Source organism: Pseudorasbora parva, chromosome 3 (genome assembly GCF_024679245.1).
Source record: "Pseudorasbora parva isolate DD20220531a chromosome 3, ASM2467924v1, whole genome shotgun sequence".
Taxonomy (NCBI): domain Eukaryota; kingdom Metazoa; phylum Chordata; class Actinopteri; order Cypriniformes; family Gobionidae; genus Pseudorasbora; species Pseudorasbora parva.
In genome coordinates this window covers 22,075,335-22,091,539 of record NC_090174.1, presented here as the reverse complement: position 1 = coordinate 22,091,539, position 16,205 = coordinate 22,075,335, and the positions used below count along the sequence as shown (strand labels likewise).

Genomic DNA, 16,205 nt, shown 5'->3' with positions numbered 1-16,205 from the left:
GAAAGGTAACAGTCGTGACCCGCCCTTTGCATATATAATAGCGAATTGTGCATTAAGTCAATAATTGTTTACAAAGGTGTGTGTGTGTGTGTAAATGCTTCGTTTCGAGGAGCTGTGGATGGGAGTGTTCTCAGAAGACTCTTGAAGCCCTTTAACGTATCAAGCCATGACTGAGCAAATAACAGCAGTAATGTCAGGGGATAGATCTGATAGATCTTAGTATTTCACAGCTGTAAACATGTATCTTGGTCAGGGGAAAATGGCTACATTTTTAATGTTTTTTTTTTTTGTGATACAACAATAATTATTTGTGTGGTTATAGTCGGGACAGTAGTACTGCTTTACTGCTGCAAAAGAGTACCAACCATGCAAGAGTGTTTTTGTTTGTTTGTTTGTTTTTGTGGCTACCATGTTTTTTTTTTTTTTTTTGAAAAAGTACCTTGAAGTAGTCTATCATATATATCATATTATATATCAAAAGTGCTTTCGTACTGACATGTTTGGACAAGGAAAATTATGCTCTAAATTTCATCCAAAACTTTTGTAAATACTTGGCACCAAACACTTCAGTACAATGATATACAGTTGATCAAAGTATCATGTTACTGCCACAGTACGTGAGATAGTTTTAGTACCTGTCACAACTATTGGGTATCTAAGATAAAATTGTCCCAATTGTCCAAAATTGAAAATTGCACATTTAATGATGGTATATTATATGCCTTTTACAATACAGATTTTCAAAGCAGAGTCACAGTAATAGACAGATAATTAAAGTGTTAATGTTGCAAAATGAATCGGTCATGAAACAACTTACATTTTAGTTGTAAAGCAGCTCTACAGAATACAATCAATATTGTCAATATTCAGCTTAATTTAGGTCAGGTTTGTTTCAATTCAGTTCAGTTATAGTGTCAATATTGCAAAGTTCATCAATTCTCAAGCAATTTAGCTATAAAGCCACTTTTGCAGTACTTACACTATTCAAATTGTGTTCAGTAATGATGTCAATGTTGCAAATTTCATCAGTTATGAAAAGACTTCAAAAGCAGCTGTACAGAATACAACATTGTCATTTTCCAGCTCAATTCAGTTTATTTTTCCTCAGCAAGCCAAAGATGACAGTGACAAAGGGTATGTCAAGGGTGTGTTCGCACTTGGCATGTTTGGTCCGATTAAAACAAACCCTGGTGTGATTGCTTTGTTGTTCATTTGAGTTAGTTTTGAACACTGCCATCCAAACCCTTGTGCATACCAAACACACTCTAAAAACTTATACTATGATTTACTCAATTTTTTTGGTGAAACATTTTTACACTAAAAAAATTGAGTAAATTTTAAAGCAGTGAAATCAATTATAGACACCATATAAACTGAGTAAATGTAAGTAAAAAAATTAAGTAGATCTGAGTAACTGCATTTGTTACATTAACAAATTCAATTGAGTAGAAAAAATTGGGTAAAAGGCATTTAAAAACCAATATTTATGACTAATATGAACTGTTTTTTATTTATGAGTATTACTAACTTGTATAGTAACTTTAATTTCCTCTAAACCTTTGTAAAATACTCCACAGTCCACACAAACACACTGACATGGCCTTTATTGTCGACGAGCAACTTACAGCAATAACGTTACAGCATATATTACTGTTTTGACATGTAAAGAATAACAGTTATTTTACAACATTTAAACTCATGTAACAAACATTTTAGAAGTAAAAATTAAACATTTAAAAGTAATTCAAGTGTAATCAACCGGTCTGTTATCCCATTTCCACCGTATCAGCGCTGTTTCTCAAACCTGAGATGGACTAACGTTAGCGGTCTGCGGGTGGACTTTGAACTTGAGACCGCTGTCCTGCGTTTCATTCGTAAGTTAGCTGAAAGATGCTGCAAGGCGCCAGACTCCATAACCTGACAATAAACAAACAGTTCCCAGTTTTAATAAGATTTTATCATCCAAATTCATTATATTCATTATCTTTACGAATAAAGTTGTGTGTTTTGAGCAACACAGCAGGCGTTTCGAAGACCAACGTCACACGTTAACTTAAGGTGACTCACACTGTCCCTGTATGTTGTTTTGAATTAAATAAAATGCCTTTTAGCACAGTAATGATTATATAGATAAAACAAAACATACAAACCTGAATTTCACAGAGGAAATGCCCCAATTCTGCAACGCTGAGAAGAAGAAACTGCTCTGGTGACTGAGACTGAGAATTCAAATATCCGCACTCACTCAACCTTCGAGCTGTCGTCACGTCAGAGGGTGGGGGAGGGGTGCGTTGTTTTAATCGAGTAAACTTACTCAATTTCTTCAGTGTGTGTTAAATATTAATAATCTTGGTTTTAATTAAGTAATATTTGTGGTTCTTGAAACAGATCTGTTTAATTCTCCATTCTCAAATATTTTTAAATAAATTTCAGAAATGTTAAGTATATTTAAAATAAATAATTGGTTATTTGAATACTAAATTATTTTAGTGAAAAAAACTTTAAAACAACTATAAATTTTAGACAAAATTAACTGTTGGATTTTTAGTCAATTATTTTGGTATGTTTAACTAAAACCATCAAGTAAATGATATTGAGAGATTTTATTAAGTTAATAATGTTAATTATTACTGTGATATTTACTAAGCCACTGAATTATTTTTTAGAGTGCAAGCAGACCAAGGTCTCAGTCCAAATCCAAATGAACTCTGGTGCGGTTAGAAATAAATAGGAACGCAACATGGACCAAAGACATGTAAACAAACCAAAACCAGGACATGATGTCACAAGATCCGACCCTGTAAAGGACAGACGGCTCAAGAAAAGACGTGTTCTCTAGAGTGACGAATCACACGTCTCTTTCTGGCAATCCAATGGATGAGTCTGGGTTTGGCAGTTGCCAGGAGAATGGTACTTTTCTGACTTCATTGTGCTGAGTGTAAAGTTTGGTGGAAGGGGATTATGGTGTGGGGTTGGTTTTCAGGTGTTGGGCTTGGCCCCTTAGTTCCAGTGAAAGGAATACTTAATGCTTCAGAATGCCAAGACATGTTGGGACATTTTTATGGTCCCAACTTTGTGGGAAGAGTTTGGGAATAGCCCCTTCCATGTCTGTGCTCAACATGTCTGTGCACCAGTGCACAATGGATGAGCGAGTTTGGTGTGGAGGAACTTGACTGGCCTGCACAGAGTCCTGAACTCAACACAATAGAACAGATTTGGGTTGGATAGAAGTGGAGACTGTTAGCCAGGCATTCTCGTCCAATATCAGTGCCTGAGCTCACAAATGCGCTTCTTGAAAAATAGTCAAAAATTCCCATAAACACACTCCTAAACCTTGTCAAAAGTTTTTCCAGAAGAGTTAAAGCTGTTATAGCTGCAAAGGGTGGGCAACTCCATATTAAACCATATGGATTGAGAATGGGATGTCATTAAAGTTCATGTGCATGTCAAGTCAACTTCATTTATATAGCGCTATTACAATGATGATTGTTTCAAAACAGCTTCACAGTGTTAAACAGGACAATATTGCAACAAAATTTGATTTGGCTGTACAGTCGTTCTGGAAAGAACGGTGATGTTATCAGTTCATTTCAATTTATCATATAGTGACAACGTTTGCAGATCAGTAATATAGTTGATACAGTTAATTTAGTGATTCTCTTGGGAGAAACCAAGCTCAGTCGGGGTGTCAGTTCTCCTCTGGCCTGTTAACAAACTGTCTATGATTATTATTCTGGCAACCTTACAGGTCAGAAATCATATTAGATCAGAATACTCGAAAGTTCGAGGTACCACGGAAGAGACTTGTGTATCGAGGATGACGCATTGATTACACAAAAAATATGATTATTTGAAGGATTGGAGTTTACGTGTCGAGTAAACATTAATAAAAATAGGAATATTTTAAAGATCGGAGTTGTCGGAGACGGGTTTATTGAGGATGACGTGTCTGTGAGGCAAATTCAGAGGAGCCATGTAAAGTCAGACGTCCCCAAACTTTTGGAATTATAGATTTATAATATAGATTATTTACAGATTTGTATATTACAATTTCATGGTTATATAGGTACTGATTATAGTATGTGTATAGATTTAGTTTTTTTAAAGGGGTCATATAATGGTACATGCACTTTTACAAGTTGATTATACAGCAATGTGTAGTGACTGTTCACAACCATCCTATAATGATAAAAATCCATCAAGTGTTTTTTTTTATTTTTTAATCTCCTTATATGTTTACCCCTGTCTGAAATCAAGCCGTTCGATGTGTGACGTCACACTATCGGACGCCCCTCCCACAACTGTTGATTGACAGCTGCGTTTCATCTCAGAACCGCCCTGAGCGAGCTCAAACTGTCGTCCGCCATTGTGGATACGTTGGAGCAGAAGGGCGTCTAAGCGATTGGGGTGTTCTGTTCTTGGGTGTAATAATGAACACAGCAGTCATTTTGATGTTGATATCTCTGATATATCGAATTGATACAGCTGAACTTGCACAGATGTGTCCTGAGAGACTCGCGTTGTCAAACTTTCTCCTGTGTTCTAAGCAACGCTTCACACTCAAAGCCCCCACAGAACAGAGGGGCGGGATGAGCAAAGCTCATTAGCATAAAAAGGCACATGGCTTGCTGAAAACAGAGCTGTTTTTCACCAGGTTAAATTAGTGATTTCTTAGAATACTAAATAGAATTTTTAATTAAAGTATATTACAAAGTTTTAATTTAGACACTAAATAAACATATTAACTTGTACAAAAATGGCATTATATGACCCCTTTAAAGAGGATTCACAGCAAGCTGCTCTGTATGCAGAATAAGAATTTCACTTGACTACACGACCAAACCTGAATCAATAAATTGATCTAGAAAATGGGTAAATGGATCTAAAGTGCAATTATCATTTATCTCGGCTAAAGACAGTGCAAGTGCAGACTGTACTGTTGCACTTGAAGAATAGTAGGATGCACAACAAGATATATTTCTTTAAAAAAACATTCATATATTATTATTATAGATGCTATTTGGATGTATTATTAGAAATCCTTTGGCTCTAGAGGAGTAACAGACAGCTGTTTAGTGTCAGTTGTCTGCACACATTGATTCAGCAGCACCGTCAAAATGGGAGAATTGCAACATGCTCGGTTTTATGTAGCCATGATCGAAGGAAGGGTGTGGTTCATGTCTCAACTTCAAACTATCAGTATAGAGACAATTTTGACAAGACTAAGGAGGCATGTTTGGTCGAGATGTCAAGTTTTCCTTTTCCTAGTCATGTTTGCCTGTCAGTCTGTGCCTCATCAATGCTTATCTGCATACTATCATGCAGTAAGATGTCTAGCAGCAAGATCATTTTAGAGGTTATTTGCTATAGACCCATCCAAGCACACATGGATATTTGTCACCGCACACTGAGAGAAGAGATCAAAGGTGATCCTAAACTGAATTTCCCTAGAGGCACCCAGAGATTTTTTTTCTCTCTAGTATTTTTCAGGCTGTTGCTGCCCATGTTTAAATAAGCTCTTGTTTGTGAGCAGAGTGAAGCCTCCGGTCCCAGTTGTAGGTCTTTCTAAGCGAATGAGTGGAGAAGCCGAAATGGGAAATGTCCCTCCCAGAAGGGCTCTTTGACCTGCAGTATTATGGGTTTACTCTGGTTACTGCTCTCTCTGTATGGACATCACGCACTTTGTAGCCGGCTTCCTTAGGGTGTTTTCCTGGAAGTTATATATTTGCCTTAAAAACTGTTTCCTATTGAAAAGGAAGTTGGGGCAGGACATATAGAAAAAATGTTTTGCTCCATTGTCCTTATGTTTTATATAGGATATTAAGCTTATTTGCTGTTTGCTGCTGCAAGATGGCGTTTGGGAATAGTATATTCACATTATAGAGAGCTCATTGTTGGATGACGTCAGAACCCGGAAGTCTAATTTGCTGCTGATTACTTAGAGATTTTCCTATAGGGTGTCACTGATTACTTAGATGTTCCTATAGGGGGGTTTCAATATATGAGTAAAATAAAGCCTGTGGAAAACATAACTTGACAATATTTTGATGCTTTGTCTTACACCGTACACCGCACACACTCACACCCCTAACTGTCTTATCTAGTTACTTATTAAAGACAAAAACATTACTGCTTCCAAATTCACTTTCGTTGTGAGTGTTTGTGTGATTTACTTTAAAGAACAAGACAGAAATAGTGAAGTTATGTTTACCACAGGCTTTATTCTACACATAAATTGAAAAACCCCATAGGAAAATCTCAAAGGAACCAGCAGCGAATTAGACTTCCAGGTTCTGACTTTATTCTTACACCACTATATAGATAAAAGGTTTAAATTTTACAAAAACAGGGTGTACGTTTTTACAAAAGTATTTTTTTTAAAATGCTTTTAGGATGATATTACAATATTTATGAACTCAAAACAACAAAAAAACCCACACTTAAAATGGAATATTTAAGCTAAACAGTTTAGTTTCCATTGTTATTCTAGTATTTTTATACACACGTCAAAGTTCAAATTCAAGCTTGTTTGAAAAAGATGATTGGAAAGGAAAAATGGTGCATACCATTCAAAGTATATTTAAGTGTACAATTTTTTTATTAGATAAAGTAATCATTTAGAGACATTTAGATATTTTATATTTTTATTTCGCAAATATGCATTCAATTGTTAAAAAGTGATAGTAAAAGACATGAGTAATGTTAAAACAGATTTATGTTTTAAAAATAAATATTGTTTTAAAACTTTCTATTAATCAAAAAAATCTCAGTTTTCAACATTATGATAGTAGTAAATTTTTCTTGAGCATCAAATTAGCATATTAAAATGATTTAAGGATCATGTGACACTGAAGAGTGGACTAATATCTAATGATGCTGAAAATTCAGCTTTGCCATCACATAAATTAATTGGAAATAGAAAACTTTTAAATCGCAATAATAGTTCACAATAGTACTGTTTTTACTATATTTTGTTTTAACAAATAAATGCAGCCTTGGTAAGCATACAAGGCTTTTTTTTAAGTTTGGAAAATCCAACCCCAAACTTTTAAATGGTATGTGCATGTGTTTTTTCTGCACTATTGTAATAGTTTTATTTAATAAATTATTCACATATTTATCCATATTGACACATAGCACATTTTGTGCAGTTTGGTTATTTAGTGAAAAAAAAAGGAAATTATCTTCCCTGTTTTTAAACCGTATATTAATGAGCCACCTGAGACTCTCCTGGGATGTAGTCGGCGCAAGGTTCGGGATTGTATTAATTTTTAAGCTGTGCATGTTTTGTTTGGTGGCCTCATATGAAATCTTGAAAGTGAAGCAGCTGCACTTTGCAAATACTCTCACTCCAACTGGGCCTTGGGCCAGTTTTCCTCATGTTTTATTTATCTTGTGTGGTCTTTCAAGTCAGCAGAATTCTGTCACTACTGTCAGAGAAAATGATTAAACAGCTTTCACAGTCAGCTTTTGACTTAGTCAAATGTTTTCCATCAGTATTCTCAGGGTCAGCACAGGAACTCCAAGGTAGCGTTTAAATAGTTTTAAACAAATGCGGTCTGAATATCTATGAGGAGAATGATGACTGTGGTTGTGCTTAAGATCTTGAGGTGATCATTAATATTTTTTACATTCATTTACAAAGATTTTTAATCAAAGTTTTGTTCATTCAAACCCTGTCAGCATCTACACAAGAGGTCATGTCCTTGTGTCAACACCTTTTACACTAGTAATATTATCAATAGTCATATTCAAACCATCACTGAGTGGAACTTAAAGACGGCTATTCATTTACATGACAGCCTTAAAAGTGATTTAGTGAATTATAGGAACGTTACAACTAATTAAATGCTTTGACGTGATTTAAATGTCAGTGTAAAAGTAGGTTAGCTGATACTGTAATATGCATGGGGAGGACAGAGCAGTGGGCAGACTGTCATGAAGAAAGATACAATTGCCCTTTGCAACTTATGTGAGGTTTTATTTTTTTAATGTTTTTTTTTTTTGACCAAAAATGTTGTGTTTGCAAGAACCAATGAGGTTGGACATTAGTTGACATTTAAGATTTGTGCCATATTTGATGTAGTTTATAGAGATCAAACTATGATAGTTTTTTTTTTTTTTTACTGTTTTAACATTTGTCATTTTATTTTTAACAGCATCTTATTTTATTGTTGTCATAACATCATAATATACATCATATATAATTCACCCACTATATTGCTAGATGCACCAGATCAACAGAAAAAAATATACCAGGATAACTTGGCTTCTCTTAAGCCCGCCCACACATTGATGTGATTGGTTACAGGATAGTTTGTGATGTAAGAAAAGCTACCAATTTCAAACCGTTTTTGGTTCACTGGCTTTTTATGGAGAAAATACTCAGCAATGGTGTTGACTGATTGTCAACAGTTTCTGTTGAAGCCAATACGGAAGTAACTTAAACGGCAATTCCTCGACTGGCCAATAGGGACAGGCTCCAGAAGGGAGCAGAATCTCATTGAGCCCCATGTTAAAGGTGGGGTAAGTGCTTTCTGGTAACTGTTGTTGTTATTTCAAATCACCAAAACAAACACGCCCCTACCCCCAAAAGGGTCACTGTCCTATTTTGATAGCTCCGCCCCACACTTACGTAACCCAGGTAACAACTATGGCAGAATCTTTGTGTTACTAATCCGGGCCGAATATTCAATGAAAAGTCACCCCCTCCATCACAAAAACACAAACCGTTCTTATGAACAACACGATAGTACATGAGCACTACAGTCCAGCTAACGACATATTACAATTATGACCAGAATAGAGTTATAGTGATCACAAAAATAAATAACACTTACCCCACCTTTAAAATTCTCAACTTTACAGCAGAAAAAAACATGTTTACAGCCTGGTAAAAAATCTGGTTTTGGTTTATATAGCACTATTCACACGGGATTAGTATTATCTAGGGACCTCTGTGATTTAGAAATTACTCCCCCACATCTGAGTTTTGCGTGGTGCATTCGCACGGGATAAGCAAAGCCTGTGATTTTACTCGAATTTACTGACTTCTCCCGGATATGATGTCAAGACTTTGTGATAGATATATAGCTGTATGAAATCATAAACAGGCATCGATATAGTTTTGATTATTTTCTAGTAATAAATAAACATAATTTCGTTCAGTTAGCGAAAAGACACCATGATCTGAGCTCAGACCAGCGACAGGAATCAGATTTCATTTATCACGAGTGAGAAGCTGACACACGGCGGAAGATTCAGTTTCAAAACTAAATGTAAAAGCGCCTATTATTTAAACGAGCTTGTCTTTGTACTGTTCTGTTCTGTTTTTCATCAATAGTATTGATGTTAATATTAAACAAACCATTCCATCAGTTTACTCCCAAATTGATACTCATTCTAAAGTGAAAGTATAATCCGTACGGCCGCACGGGAATTCATAACGGTGCGCATTATGAATGCAGACTTTATTCTTCGTGAAAGATGAAGATAGAAATGCTCACAGGAAAATAAAAACCTTGCAAAATTTTTATACGATCCGCCTAATCCTGGCCAAATCCCAGAGATGTCGATTCGCACAGAACTACTAGTATCACAGGACCTGTGTTCAGCGAAATATGGTAGGTAATTTGCGGGGGAATTTTTTACTTTACAAATTACAGACATGGCCGATTCGCACAGGATTAAGATCACAGACATTCTCTGCAATTATTACAAATCACCAGAGATCCCCAGATAATACTAGTCCCGTGCAAATAGGGCTTATGGCTAATTTTGCCTTTCATGACAACTGTGAGGGGGGTAAAGTTTTTTTTATAACTCATTTGTTTACATTATATAAAGGCTTTAAAGTTCTGCATAATTAAGGGTGTGGTCACTTTAAGTGACTGCTGGATAGCAAGTTATCTGCTGTCTGTTAGTCATTGCATCACCTTAGCTCCGCCCACGTCTCGTCTATTCCGTTATCCAGGCGTGACGCAGTATAACGCGTTGCCAAGATGGCAACGGCAAGCTTGACCCTACTTAACGCTTCAGAACTGCTCTTCAGAATCCTATGGGGGAATCCTAAGCATATTAAAAAACCCACATAGACATATAAACAGCATTAAAAACTTGATTTAAATAAAATACTTTAAATAAAAAACTATTCTGCATTTCTATACAATATTTGTTATCAGTTCTAAAAAAAAATATCACAAAGATTTTAGCAGCAGATCCTGTAAGTTGAAAGGTAGACCTCCATGGATTGATCTTGTTTGTTTAGCACATCCCACAGATGCTCAATTGAATTGAGATCTGGGGAATTTGGAGGCCAGGTCAACACCTCAAACTTGTTGTACACCTCAAACCATTCCTGAACCATTTTTGTTTTGTGGAAGGGCACATTATCCTGCTGAAAGAGGCCACATCTACCAGAAAATACTGTTTCAATGAAAGGGTGTACAAGGTCTGCAACAATGCTTAGTTGGTACGTGTGAAAGTAACATCCACATGGATGGCAGGACCCAAAGATTCCCAGCAGAACATTTCCCAAAGCATCACACTGCCTCAGCTGGCTTGCTTTCTTCCCATAGTGCATCCTTGTATCGTGTTCCCCAGCTAAGTGACGCACACGTACCTGGCCATCCTCGTGATGTAAAAGAAAACATAATTCATCAGACCCGGCCACCTCCTTGCATTGCTCTGTGATCCAGTTCTGATGCTCACATGCCACGTGCCACTATTGCCGCTTTCGGCGGTGGACAGGGGTCAGCTTGGGCACCCGACTGGTCTACGGCTATCCAGCCCCATTCAAAAAAAAAAAAAAAACCTGCAATGCACTGTGCATTGTGACACCTTTCTATCAGAACCAGCATTATCTTCTTGAGTAATTTGAGCTACAGTAGCTCATCTGTTTGATCAGATACTGACCACTGCAGACTGGGAACACCCCACAAGAGCTGCAGTGTTGGAGATGCTATGACCCAGTTATCTTCTAGCCATCACAGTTTCACAAAAACTCGCTCCTTACGCTTGCTCAAATTTGAGGACAAAATGTTCACTTACTGACTAATGTATCCCACCCATTAACAGGTGCCATGGTGAAGAGTTATTAATCAGTGTTATTTACTTCATAATGTTATGCCTCTCGATTTTAAACTTATAGTTTGCCTCTAACACACAGAGACAAGTAAAATCAGAGAATTTATTAGCCAATGGCTAAAAATATGCATTATTTAGCCACCCAGGGTGAAGATATAGTTGTATATGTGAGTGATTTACTCGCGTTATAGAAGGTTGCCCCTACCCCATAAGTTGGGGGTTAAACATTGTTCAGAATATTATATCTTATGTTCCACAGAAGATGAGCAAGTCATACAGGTTTTAACCAACATGAGGGTGAGTAAATTAGTAGTAATTAGTTAAAGGGTCAGTTCACCCAAGTTCTGCTAAGTTCAAAGAGCAAGGAATAACTGCTGTTATGGACTGTCGAATGGTAATGGTCTGGATGGAAGTTTTCAGTTTCCCCTCTTGTGATGACTTTAATTGCCAAAGATAAAAGGTTTCTTTTATCAAGCCAAAACATTCTTTACACTTGTTTAGCACCATCTGGCAGTGGTTTGTTTGTTCCCTTTGTTGTTTATCAAGGAGTCATTAACTTATGGAGGCTGCTGTAAAAGAGGTTTGGCCATAATTAGATTCAAGTTTACTTGCATAGAATTATAATGAATGTTCTATAAAGCACTGCAGCAAAAAATAATAGAAAGAATCAGACTGAAAGAGAAGTGCTTAATTACGGGTTGGCTTAACAATCTAGACTTGTTCTGTAGGCTTGGCAACATTTTTAGAAGTTGTAATTATTTTTTAGGAATCTGCGCGAAGGAAGGACTGGGTCATTCTAGTATGAAATAGACATAATCCTCTGAGCTGTGTTACTAGAGAGAAAGCAAAGCTGACAGAATAGTTTACAGGGACAACTGCAACAGAGACTTTAACTGACCATGCATAATGGGCTTTTCTAAATGATTAATAATCATTAATATCACAATCTATTCTATAAATTCAGCAATGCTGGTGTTGTGATATTTATTTTGTTGGATAATTTTTTCTACTGGGATATAGATGTCTATAGAATGTGTCTCAGGATGAGGGTGGGGAGATTTTAGTCAGAGTTAATTTAACACAGATTTATTTTGGGATCCCGAGTAAGGCATATTGTCAAACTCTATGCCGTAAGTTGTCACAAGGGGAACCTGAAAAAAAAGAGATTGAAAAAAATAAAATAATTTTCCACAAAATATGTGAGAGAGGTTATGTAATGTTTTTTTTAGTTTTTAGTTTTTCAGCATATATATATATATATATATATATATATATATATATATATATATATATATATTATTTTTTTATTAAAGGAAAAACAGGTAAAAATGTGGAATAGGTAATGTGCAGAAATATGACTCATGACTTTGTTGGCCTAGCCTACAGATAATTAAATAACTGAATTAAATAACTTTTTTCTTTTCTTTTCTTTTCTGTTTTTTTTTTCTTTCTTTTTCTTATTCTTTTTTTTTACCTATGACAACTTATGACTATTTAAAGTGAAACTTGTGCATCTTTCATTTCGCATCTACCATCATTGATATATGATTGAAGTAGGCCTAATGCATCTTATTGTGGTTTCATTGTATTCATTTGTTCACCCAAAAGCTATTCTACAAATATGATGCATATTCATTTTTGTTTGGAGAAAAAAATCTCATTTTCAATTAGATCTTTGAAGCCCGCATGGAAAACTGCTTTGAGACACAAGCATTTGTGTAATTGACTGAAATATAGACCTTCCACATGAGAAAAAAAGGCTCTACTCTTGCATTTATCATTCTAGTGCGTACATATTCAATCCTACTCTTGTAATACTTGTAGACGTTACATAACTACCAATATTGTTCTCACATTTAATGCTAATTTGTTTTTCTTAATTGCAGTGTTTTGACTCAACAGTTTAATTAGCTTTTAATTTCATGTCTACTTTAATCAGTATGTCATACTTTACTCAAGGATGCGAATGATAGATAGCAGCAGTGATCAAGCTGTCTGACAGTGATATTACTGCATTATTAGCAGTGCAGCATTCGCACTGCAGATTATAAAGCTATAAGCCCTGTGGGAGGACAGGTGTCCTGGTTTATTCAAGAAAAAAATCTCTTTCTCTGCTTTGCTTCTGTTTCTTTGGCTGATAGGGAGGATGGGGCTGATGTGTGAATGATCTAGTTGCTGTTCACTTTGATTGTACATTTGGCACATTTTCTGGTTGTCATTCTCATTGCACGAGAGAATTGCTCTAATGTTTGGCAAACTAATCTCAGTTTAGGCCGGCTGACAAGCACATTGTTGTATATGTTTTGTCCAAAACCTACAAAAGCCTTGAGATTAACAGTGTTGGATTGTGCGAATTACACAAAAGATGGGACTTTCCATTGTTGTGATGCTACACGGCCTCTCCAAGTTCTCACGATCTACAATTCATTGTCTCAGAGTTGAGCATGAAGCTCCTACTATGGTATGTTTATCAGTTTGTGTATAAAGCCTGCTGTGTTAATTCATGAGCACTTGAAGGTCGCTCCACATGAGAGCTGCTCTGTCTGGGATTCGGTGACCGTGCTCACTAGATTTTAGGGATGTGCGGTAGTTAAACCAGCCTCTGGCAGAGATTAGCCCGGCGAAATGTAAGGCAGCTTAATGCCGGGAGCCTTGAGACGATAACCCCTGCCGCTTCAAACAAAACAAACATGCTCTGTAGCTTCATTCCAGGAAAATCCTGTAAAAAGAGTATTTAATGTTTGAGTGATAGGTGGCCCAGGAAAAGGAGAAATCTTTTTAAGTCTCTTTTAAAATACATGTGGCAAATGTAGGCTACTCTTTGTATTGATGTTGGTTTCATATGATTTAAAAAAACTAAACAACTTTTGCATAATTTTCAAAAAATTGTTTAGTTTGATGACTAAAATGCGTGGTGTATCCAAGTAAAGAGTAATAAATTGTTTTTATCACTTTCATTGAATATTTGAGTAACCATTGTTTTCAAAAAAGTTTAAAATTAGGGCTGCACAATATATATTGTTTTAGCATCGATATCGTAATGTGCGCATCCGTGATTGTCACATCGTAGGATGTGCGATGTGAAGTATAAGGATCGTATCGTAGTTGATCAGTGATCTGTACTGGCCGACTGAGTCAGACATCAAGAACAAGAGGACTAGCTTCACAGAAAACAGCTCACAGGTATTTTCGCTTAAAGGGATACTTCACCGCTTTTTCATATTTAACTATGTTTGATATTTAACTCGGCGCAGTAAAAAGTCCCGGCTGAAACATCCTCCCTCACATCTCCCTCTCCCCCCCATTGACAGAAATGAGAAAGGGAGGGGGAGATGTGAGGGAGGATTTTTCAGGCGTGACTTTTTACTCCGCCGAGTCAAAGTACTCTCAGAAGTGCTATTCTGCTATACATTATAGTTCTCCTTTTTAATCCGCTTGGAAAAGCGCCATGTTTTATTTTATGTCACCATACTTGATCGTTCAACTATTCGTGTTTCTGTATTTAGATAGGAAAAATGTGGCGGTGTTTCGTCATTTCTAACTTGATCTCTGTTTGGTACCATAGTGAATGAACTGTACTTAGTGGGCTAAGCTAAATGCTATCAGATCGTCACGGCGCGTCAGAGCGATTAAGTGCATGCACTGAGACGAGAGGTATGTATCAACTTGTTTTAGTTAAGAGAATAACATAATTATAATTATTATTATTATGAAAAAGCGGTGAAGTATCCCTTTAGTTTTCTTTTGAGCTTAAATGGACATGTGCATGCAAAATTAAGTCAAAATTGTCATGGTAGGGTACAATAAAATGGAGCGAGGACTCAATTGCATCATAAATATGATGATTTATAAAATAAAATAAAACAAAAACAAAAACAAACGCCAACAAGAGGGAAAACCAAACTGGTAGGAAGGCAACAGGGAGGGAGGCAGGCACCAGGGCGAGTCTGGCCAAAAGACTCCTAGTAGATGACCAGGGCGGGACGGGAGGGGCGAACCAAGCAGACATCGGTGGCTCTGGAATCCTGACAGAAGTCCAGGGTGGATCGGGCGGGTCCGCATCCCTAGCAGGAAGCCAGGGTGGGTCAGGATGCTTGACTGGGGCTGGCTGATCAGGAAGCCATGGTGACTCTCTAGACCCGGATCACAGGCTTGAAACCTCTGTGAAATCTGGTCATGGACTAGAGGCCTCTCTTGACTCTTGTCGCAGGCTTGAGCCCTCTCTGGGCTCTGTTCATGGACTTCATGCCTCTCTGGGCTCTGGTCGCGGGCATGAGCCCTCTCTGGACTCTAGTTGCAGGCTTGAGCCCTCTCTAGGCTCCGGTCGCAGACTTAATGCCTCTTTGGGCTTTGGTCGCAGGCTAGAGCCCTCACTGGGCTCTGGTTGCGGGTTTGAGCCCTCTCTGGGCTCCGGTCGCGGGCTTGAGCCCTCTCTGGGCTCTGGTCGCAGACTTAATGCCTCTTTGGGCTCTGGTCGCAGGCTGGAGCCCTTTACTGGGCTCTGGTCACGGGCTTGAGCACTCTCTGGGCTCTGGTCGTGGACTTCAGGCCTCTTTGGGTTCTGGTCGCAGGCTTGAGCCCTCTCTGGGCTCTGGTCGCAGGCTTGAGCCCTCTCTTGGTTCTGGTCGCAGGCTGAAGCCCTCACTGGGCTCTGGGCTCTGGTCGCGGGCTTAAGCCTTCTATGGACTCTGGTTGCGGGATTAAAGCCTCTCTGGGCGTGGACTTCATGCTTCTCTGGGCTTTGGTCGCTGGCTTGAGCCCTCTCTGGGCTCTGGTCGCAGGCTGGAGCCCTTTACTGGGCTCTGGTCGCAGGCTGGAGCCCTTTACTGGGCTCTGGTCACGGGCTTGAGCACTCTCTGGGCTCTGGTCGCGGACTTCAGGCCTCTTTGGGTTCTGGTCGCAGGCTTGAGCCCTCTCTGGGCTCTGGTCACGGGCTTGAGCACTCTCTGGGCTCTGGTCGTGGACTTCAGGCCTCTTTGGGTTCTGGTCGCAGGCTTGAGCCCTCTCTGGGCTCCGGTCGCGGGCTTGAGCCCTCTCTGGGCTCTGGTCGTAGACTTAATGCCTCTTTGGGCTCTGGTCGCAGGCTGGAGCCCTTTACTGGGCTCTGGTCACGGGCTTGA

The 16,205-nt window shown here is 38.1% G+C and overlaps 1 protein-coding gene across 5 annotated transcripts in view; it reads left to right on the top strand.

The window, feature by feature from the left end:
- apba1a (amyloid beta (A4) precursor protein-binding, family A, member 1a) overlaps positions 1–16,205 on the top strand; it is a 108,099-nt gene that overhangs the window by 11,018 nt on the left and 80,876 nt on the right. The gene's annotated exons all lie outside the window — the stretch shown is intronic.